Genomic DNA, 9583 nt, shown 5'->3' with positions numbered 1-9583 from the left:
AGCTAGTAGGATGGGGTCGGTGGTGCTGGGTGGACTAGTGGTCAAGCGTATTTTAGAACTCAGAGCTGTCAATGATCTGTGTAGCTGGGAGGGGGGGAGGAGAGTGTAATCTGGGGACACCAGGACTAACAAAGTTGGGCTAGAGTCACACTCAGTTTTCTTGCACCCAAGGAGGGTCCTGATCTCGAGCAGCCTTTTCATGGGTTTGGGCAGAGGTTCAGCCATGGTGCAGCTTCTCCACCAGCATCAGCCTGGAGGGATGAGCTGACAGTGAAGCTCTTGATCTGCAAGTCCTTTTCCACCTAATAACTACTTCAGCCTCTTCTTTCTGTCCTTTATTCGGGCCTGTTAGTGCATCAGGATTTTGCTGGTCTGTTCTTCCTGGGACAGCAGCCTCTGCTCATACTCTTCCAACTTGCTCATGCTCTTCCAACTTCCAGATGGACACATGCAGCTGCTCCTTGACTGAATGGATCTCCTCCTTATACTCTTTCACCCAGTCTAGTTGACTCTCATCCATCAACTTAGAGTACTCCTTTAACTTGAACTCTTCCTGCTGATGTGTATATTCTCAATGTCAGTTGATAGATGAGGCATATTTGAGTCCCAGGACACTGTCCACTTGGAGGCTGGCACCATGAATGGCATCTGAGAATGCTACTTGGTGATGAAGGGCTTGAATTTCCCCATTCACTCCTCTGCCACTGCTGCCCTCACTGCCTGCAGTGCTGCCCTCCTTGCTAAGGCTCTGTTGCCATGGATGGGAAGGGTCCTAACTTGTCTCTTGTGAATGCAGTAGATTCCTGCAGAATGGCTGGGTTTCTGGGAAGCATTGACTGTCAACTGCTGAGACTTTCCCCTCTGTAATGGAGGCAGCTACACACCCCCCTACCCCCAGTGCTGCCCCCACCTCTAAGTCCAGATAGGGCTGGCCTCTGGGGACCATTGGTAACCTGAGGAAGGGGCAGCATGTTCTGTGGGTTGTCCTGGAATGACAGCTGCTGATGGATGAAGTCAGTGCTAGAGGATCCAAAAATGTCACTATAGCTCTGGCTATGAAGCGTGGAGGAAGGAGGAGCTTGGGGATCCATGAGGAGTGAGGTCCTTGCTCTTACTATAGTCATGAAATGGGGCAAAGGTGTCCCTGGAGCCGTCCATCTCAGTGGTGGTGAAGGTGGTGATGGGAGGAGGGTGGGCTGTGTCCACTGCCTTTTGCCTGGGGTGCCTGGCCCATCAGGAGCCATGTGGAAGAGACAAGTCTGGAAAGAGAGGGGGATGCTCAGTTGCTGGGCAGGGACACCATACAAGGTGATGCCCATCTGGTTGAAGAACATGCCAGCCACTGTGATGGATGAGCCACTGCCCTAAGAGAGGCATCTGGTGGGCACAGGCTGCAGGCACAAGGCTGCCATCAGCAAGGCCTAGCTACAGAGCAGCAGGTCTCCTATGGCTGCCAGGTTGGCAGGGCTGTTGAGGCAGGCACCAGGCCTGTTGCCCTGAAGGTCCAACATGGGCACACTTCTGTTACATTTAGTATCCTCTGGTCTCACTCTGTAATATTTGAGCTTCTCACGTAGTATGCTGGTGAGAATGGGTGGGGGTGAGTGCCTTACATAGAACAGGTCTTTATCCCCACTGGGGGTGTTCGGATTGGCTTTAACTTGATTGGGGAGGTGAACCATGTCCATGTAGCCCTGCATCTCTGCCAATGGCCCTTGCCGCACCATGAACTTACATTGGGACCACTCACTCAGCTGCCTATGGATGTTGGGGATTCTCGGAGCTGTGCTGATATCACTGAGGAGCTGGGGCAGCAGGCCCAGCTTGAGGAAGGGCTTCCTTGTTGAGCTGGGAAAGCACCTCCCAGAACAGGCCATGCCGTGTGGAGAGCTCTCAGCCTCAGCTGATGACCCCTTAGAGCTGCTGCTATTGGTCAACGTGTTGAGTTTTGAGATTGTATTCAAGAAATGCTGCATGGAACCCAGAAACTCATTCATGAATCTCAGAAAATCCTCCATTGAGGTAAATTTGGGAAAGTTGCCCCAGTTCTGGATGACCTTGGTGATGAGGGTAAGGATTTGTGAGGTCTGCTTACCTGGGTACTCCTGCATGAACCCAAAGAGACTGGAGACATAATGGCTGGGCAGAGGACGCACAGGAAGAGCAAGATGCCAATCACCCCTGCCAGCAGTATCCTACAGGCACTGCTTTGTGCAGTGTTGTCGCCAAGAGCTAATACTTCCATGACCTCACTGACTTTCCCAGCATGCTATGGGAAAAAGGTAGGGAGACAGAGAGAGAGAAGGAAGGACTGAAACTGAGACCCAGAGATCCTCAGCTTACCAAGAAGATATTGAGGTGTTTGTAGGAGGCGAGGGCGTGCAAACAAAGGTGAAAGAGACAGGAAAGGAGGGACCACAGGAAAAGACAGTAGAAACATATTCTATTCACTTTGCCAGACTGAACACTGTGCCCTTGATGGGCTCCACCTTGTAGTTCTCCTGATTCCTGCAGAGCATGGATGAACTCCACAATGGCATCTTTGATGTATTTTTGAGCAATCATTCCCATGTACTCTTCTATGATTTTAAAAGAGAGCATTTTTGCAGAATATAGGTGTTCGTGCTCAATGAACTGGTCTGCTTCAGACATGGCCTTGTCTGAAAGGAAGTCCTTGGCCTTGCACGTACTCTGCAGGATGTGAACCAGGACCTTGGCAGCCACCTCCTTGCCGTTGACATTCAGAGCGGGCTCCAGCCCTGCACACAGCATCCAGTAAGGGTTGGTGACATACTCTACAAATTCCTTATACAGTACTATGGGCAGGATGCTCATTGTCTGGTAACATGCTTTCAGCTGCGTAGCTGGACAACTTTCTTTGCCCTCGCCCCCTGAGCCCACTATGTCTTTAGAACCCTTATGCCTCTGGAACCCCCTGCTGCAGTACAGCCGGATTACAGGATACCACTGCTCTGTGAAATGACACCCACCCAGGGTGGCCACAGGCTCAGTCACCAGACTGGCATAGTCCTCCTTTTCCTTTTTTCCACTTCACTGTACAGATGCGGCTGCAGGGGATGGGAAGCTGGCAGGTTGTTAAATTTGAAGTGCTTGTTAAACACAAAAGGTCTTGGAAGTGGTATCCTCTGAGGCCAAGCGGGGCTTGGGGGTGTTGTGTATACAGCCTGCAGGCCAGGCAGAACTTGTGGTGGTACAGTTTGTGCTTCTTGGAGGCAGCCCTTTGTCCATGGCAGTTCTTCTCCTTATTGGGTTTTACTGCCTGCTGTAGATTCTTGATCTATTTGTCCTTTTCAGGAGCAGTCCAACTGGCAAAAAATTTTATTCCTGGTGATACATTTCCTCAAAACAGAGCTCCAGCCCAGAATGGAGCAGTGCACTGGCTTGGTAATGGAATATTCAAACAAGTTGAACTCCAAGGCCTCAGACGCACTGCAGGATTCTGTAAGAACATTAAAACTGCATCACACAGGCATGGCCATGATCAACACCTCAGAAGCTAGGCAGAATCTGGTCAAGATGATTGTGACTTTGTGCATTTGATGGAGCTTTTTTAACCTGCTGGCTCAGGAAGACTTGTGAGAGGCAGAAGGTCACAGCAGAGGCAGCCTCCATGCTTTATTGCTTCTTCCCTTCTCTCTCTTCTTCGTTGAGAGACCTAAGTGGTATTCTTGTATTCCTCCAGGGGGACCAGGGGTGTGGAAGTCCCCAAAGGGTGAGGGGCTCTCCCCCTCATCTGACTTTGATTCTGGACATCACAGTAGGTGTGAAGTGTGGATTTGCTTTTCTCTAAGACTAATGATACTTACTGGCCATTTGTGTATCTTATTTAGAAAAATAAATATTCAGATGGTTTGCTCATTTTTAAATTTGGTTATTTGTCATTTTGTTATTGAGTTTAAGAACTCTTTATATATCTGGATATAGTCCCTATCAGAGGTATGATTTGCAGATACTTTCTCCCATTATGTTTGTTGTCTTTTCACTTTCTTGATACTGTCCTTTGAACAAGTTTTACATTTTTTTTAAAGATTTTATTTATTTATTTCTCTCCTCTCCTCTCCCACCCTGGTTGTCTGTTCTCTGTGTCTATTTGCTGCGTCTTGTTTCTTTGTCGGCTTCTGTTGTCAGCGGCGCAGGAATCTGTGTCTCTTTTTGTTGTGTCATCTTGTTGTGTCAGTTCTCCGAGTGGGCAGCGCCATTCTTAGGCAGGCTGCACTTTCTTTCGTGCTGGGCTGCTCTCCTCACGGGGTGCACTCCTTGCGCGTGGGGCTTCCCTATGCGGGGGGACACCCCTCTGTGGCACCGCACTCCTTGTGCGCATCAGCACTGCAAGTTTTAAATTTTGATGGAGTCCAATTTACTTGTTTCGTTGCCCATGGTTTTGGTGTCTCATCTAAGGATCCCTTGCCAAAACCAAGGTCATGAATATTTCCCCATGTTTTCTTCTAAGAGATTTATAATGTTAGCTCTTACATTGAGGTTTTGATCTGTTTGAGTTAAGTTTTGCTTATTATGTGAGGTAACGGTCCAACTTCACTCTTTTGCATGTGAATATTAAGTTGAACCAGCAACACTTGTTGAGAAGACTGTAATTTTTTTTATTGAATGGTCTTGATGCTTAAAATCATTCAGCTTGATATCATCTGCTCAGTATTCTTTCGGAGCTGAGAACCCATTTCAGTTACTTCCTCAACAGTTATAATGAAGTCAATCTCATAACCATTCTCTTTCAAAATGTTACCAGGAGGGAGATATTAGAAGCAAATAGAGCAAGTAAGGGGCTGATTCAAAGATTCATGAGATTTAAGTATGTTCTTCTGAACATCTTCCTATCTCATAAATGTCTATGTAGAAGATGATAAAACCTTCCTGATGGATTTATAAAAACTATAAAACCTTTCCAATGGAGAGACATGCTTTGTTACTGGATGAAATGATTCAATTTTATAAATGTGTAAATCCTTCCTAAACTAATATATACATTTTAATTTTATTATAATTAATGGCCTACCTTTTTAAGCTAACTTGTCAGCTAATATCAACCTCAACTGAAAGACTAAATGCACCAGAAAAGTAAAAAGTATTCAGATAAAAGTAGTATAATAAGTATAAATCAAATCAAGCTATAAAGTTGTAGTAACTGAAGCAGTCTACCTGCATTGTCTAATTTTAAGGAGTTTAGACTTATCCACTAAGTATTGCAAAGCTGGTAACAGGTTTTGAAGAGTGATGCAGTAAGATCAAATATGTATTCTAGAATGATAACTTTGGTTGTGGGGTGAAGGGTGAATTAGAGAAAGAGGATACTATAAACTCCTTTGGAAGTTCTTGTGAGAGTTCATACCAGGCATGAGATCCAGCACAAGGATAGTGACAGTGGGATGTAACAGAGAGATATGATAGGAGAGAAACTAGAGAGGTGGCATCTCCAGAAGCTCAGAATGCATTTCATGCTCCTTACAGGATGATTTGGCTAGTCCCAAGATGTTTCACATCACCCTCTCTACTCACGGCTTTTTATCTATTGCCCTTTTGCCACATTTCTCTTTCATGAGCTGCCTGCCAGCTGTCAAGGCTAAAGCTACTTTTTGAAGTAGCTTGAAAACACTATTGAGTTAAATATTAATTAATTAGTGTGGTGCCCTCCTAAAACATTTATTGATAGATCTGCTTTAGCCAGAAAAGGCTAAATAAGTATAGAGTATTAAGGTGATGTAATCATAAAGATACCAAAAGATTTATATAATAGTTTAGGGTAGATTTAATGTAGGTTTAATAGATACTCATGACTGTGTGACTTAGATGTTTGTTCAGTATCATTTTTCTGTTTTTAAAAGAAAGGTAATTGGCTGACTAGTTCCCTTAATGAAATAGTGCTCTAGGAATCATAAGCCTATAGATACCTCTTCCTAAAAATTTTGTGTGCTGTCTTGTGAGCTTTGTTGCTAAAGAATCTGATCAGGGAGCTTATATCTACAAATGAATGAGAATGCGAACAGAAATGGCAGATTGCCTCTATGTTAGGTCATTTTTCCACTTTAGGAACCACTGGGTCTTTAGACCTTTAATAGGAGACCACTATGACAGTAGTTTGCACTGTAGTGACACTGATCCACGACCAGATAGTGTCTGCAAGAGAGGTTTCCCTGTGGTACATACTGGGCTAAGAATAGTGTGAGGGAAGCCAAGAGAGATGAAACATTGTTTGAGCCCTAGTGGAGCTTGAAGGTTAGGTGATAAGACAAGACTAACAAGTGGAGAATGATTAATTCAATGTGAAACTGTCAAAGACTTGGCAGTCCACGTTTTTTTCACATTGCTGAAGACATTGGGTTGAATCAGAGATAACATAGTTTTCAGTGTACACCTGACTCCAGGGTATAGCTGAAAATCCCAGTCTTCTCACAGGATATTGCACAGCCAGTGTGTCACACTGACCCTGGTTTGGAACAGCTGACTTAGTGAATATCTTCCATGGTCCAAAGTTACATTAAGAGCAAGGCAGTCAGAAGATGGAAAAACTGATGCAGCCTGAGAGGCTTTCCATTTGGAGATGGCATTGAAGGATGGGAGTGTCTTATCAGGCAGGACCTTAGGAATTTTACATCCTGTTTTCTTTCAGGGCAAAATTCTGATAGTACTTTTTGATAGATGCGTAGTGAGAAGCTGCTTTTTGACAGATAGTGAGCCAAGCAATAGGGACCCAGGGATGAGAAAGACATGGCCCATGCCTTGGAAAGGCTTCCTGACTAAAGGTGGAGAAAGATCTGACTTAGCATCATTATTTTTCCTGCATATTCTGCAAAACAACAACATTCTATACATCTGGGAAAGGAAGGCTGTTTCCTCTATCCAGGTAAAATTGGAGTGAAAACACATGCAATCTCTCAGTTAACAAATCTCTCAAGCCTTTTATTTATTTATTATTTATTTATTACCTTTATTATCTTTTTTTAAAAAAAGACATAGATCATACAAAATGTTATATTAAAAAATAGAAGAGGTTCCCATATATCCCACTCTCCACTGCTCCTGCTTCTCCCACAGCAGCAACCTCCTCATCAGTGTGGCACATTCATTGCATTTGATGAATACATTTTGGAGCACTGCTACACAGTATGGATTATAGTTTACATTTTAGTTTACACTCTTTCCCAGTCCTTTCACTGGGTTATGGCAGGATATATAATGTCATGCATCTGTCCCTGCAATATTATTCAGGACAACTCCAAGTCCTGAAAATGCCCCCATATCACACCTCTTCTTCCCTCTCCCTGTCCTCAGAAACTTCCATGGTTGCGGTCACCCCTCGGGCTGAAGTGTGGTTTGCTGGCCTGGCAGGGGAGCGGCCGCGGTAGGCCCAATTCCAAGCCGCTGCCCCCATAATAGGGTGGCTGGTCAGACTCACCGCCACCCCTGAAGGGAGCTCGGCCTGGGCGCAGAGTGCCCTCGGGTCTCCCCTTCTCGGCAGCCATGCTTCTGCGGCCGCCCCTCCTCCCGGATAGTGCCACACGATGCCTTATGAGGCAACACCCTTCTTCTTCTTTCTCCCTGCGCAGGCGCAGGGCGGAAAATTCCAGTCTGCCCTTTCCCTTCCCCCCCCCCCCCCCCCCCCCCCCCCGACAGCAGCAACAGCCCGGCACAAGGCGGGAAACTCAAGTCTGCCCTCTACCCCAGCAACAGCAGCCACCAATCCCTAAACCCTGCCACTTCCCCCAGCAACAGCAACAGCCAATCCCTAACCACCACCCCTCCCCCGTCCAGTACCTCCCACTGACCTTTCTCCGGCAACCAATCAGAACAGGGTGTGGCTTCGACCAATCAGCCTTCCCCAGCCCCTATAAAACTGTTGCCTCTCCCTCAATAAAGTTGGACTTGCGTGTTTACCTTGTCTCCACGGTAGTTCTTCTGCCGTGCGCCCTCCAGTCCTGAGAGCCCCCGACAAGGGCCTGGCCTCCCTTGTCCCCAGTTCGTCGCCTGCTTCTCCGGGCAACCCCCTCGTCGCCGGCTTCGCTGGGCGACCCCGTCAGCCGAACCGCGCAACCCCTGTGAGACCGACCCCTCGTCTGCTGCCGGACCGACCCCTCGTCCCAAGTGGGACCGACCCCTCGTCCCAAGCTGGACCGACCCCTCGTCTGCAGCCAGACCCCACCTCTACTGACCGAGCAAACCGTCGCACATGGTCACTGTCTCCACATCATTGATACAGTTTCTTCCATTGTTAGAGTAAAAATATTTCTATAGTAGAATACCAGTAAGTCCACTCTAATCCATATTTTATTCCCCATCCTGAGGATCCTGGGATGGCCTCTAAATTGAGAGGGGGGCTTAGATCCCACATGGCTGATGGATGGGGTTCTCCTGCTTGCAGTTGTAGACTCTCTCAGTTCCCTGATGTGGTGGTTGACCAATCTCACCTCCCTGTTGAATGACCTGAGTAAGTCCAACGAGTTGGAGAGTAGCTGCTGCAACTCTGCTGAGGATCAGGGCCCAGTTGGCACATGGCCAGTCCAGAGATTCAAGTCTCCTGAGCATACACCAACACCAGCACCAACCACAGGTTCAGTAAAAGTAACAGAAGAGGCATGTGTAGAAAGGTCACATCTGAGTCCAACTCCATCACACTCAGGCATACAAATTCCAAAGTAGGACCCACTGGCAAGGCACTGAACTCCAGAGCCATCTGCTATGACTGTAGGACCTGGGTGTCTCCATAGCCCTCAGGAGCACCACTACCTGGATTTGTATCTACTTTGGCTGTCTCTGAGATCCTGTTGAGATATGCATAAGCACAACCACTCTAATGACCTCCTGACTCATTTCGAAGTCACTTAGTCATGTAAACTCATTTGTTTTTGCCATTTCCCCTTTTATTCAAGATCTTTTTCTAGTTGCAGCATGAGCTGGTGCTTGGTAGTAATCCCTCGGTGCCAGGAAGGCTTACCCCTGGGAGTCATGTCCCATGCTGGGGGGAAGGAAATTCATTTACATGCTGTAGCAGTTTGATATGGTTATGAATTCCAAAAATAGATATTGGATTATGTTTGTAATCTTGTCTGTACCTAGGCATGATTGAGTTATGATTAGGGCTTTGATTGGGCAACATCATTAGGGCATTGAGTCCCTGCTGCTTGGTGGGTGGGGACTCACAGATAAAAGACATGGCAAAGGATAAAGTTGAGAGTTCTTGATGTTACAGTTTTGATGTTGGAGTTTGATGCTGCAGTCTTAAGCTGGAGCCCCAGGGAATGAGAAAGAGCCATTCACCTGATAGTCTACAACTGCCTTGTGGAGAAAACAGAGGAGCTGAGCCCAGAGGAACCCAGGAAGCCTGAACCCTTACAGGCATTGACACCCATCTTCCTCCAATACGTGGGAATAGACTTTGGTGAGGGAAGTAACTTATGCTTATGGCCTGGTATCTGTAAGCTCCTATCCCAAATAAATTCCCTTTATAAAAACCAACCAATTTCTGGTGTTTTGCCTTAGCACCCCTTTTAACTGACTAATACACATGCTGAGTTTGCCTTAGAGAGTGGCCACATTTGAGCAACATGGATGC

The 9583-nt window shown here is 46.6% G+C and overlaps 2 pseudogenes; both read right to left on the bottom strand.

Moving 5' to 3' along the window:
- Positions 1-309: 309 nt before the first annotated feature.
- On the bottom strand, positions 310-2245 carry LOC101419359 (ras/Rap GTPase-activating protein SynGAP pseudogene; annotated as a pseudogene).
- Positions 2246-2447: 202 nt separating this feature from the next.
- On the bottom strand, positions 2448-8524 carry LOC139436157 (ras/Rap GTPase-activating protein SynGAP pseudogene; annotated as a pseudogene).
- Between the last annotated feature and the right edge of the window lie 1059 nt (positions 8525-9583).

Source organism: Dasypus novemcinctus, chromosome 15, assembly GCF_030445035.2.
Source record: "Dasypus novemcinctus isolate mDasNov1 chromosome 15, mDasNov1.1.hap2, whole genome shotgun sequence".
NCBI classification, from domain to species: Eukaryota; Metazoa; Chordata; class Mammalia; order Cingulata; family Dasypodidae; genus Dasypus; species Dasypus novemcinctus.
This window is presented reverse-complemented; position numbering and strand designations above follow the sequence as displayed.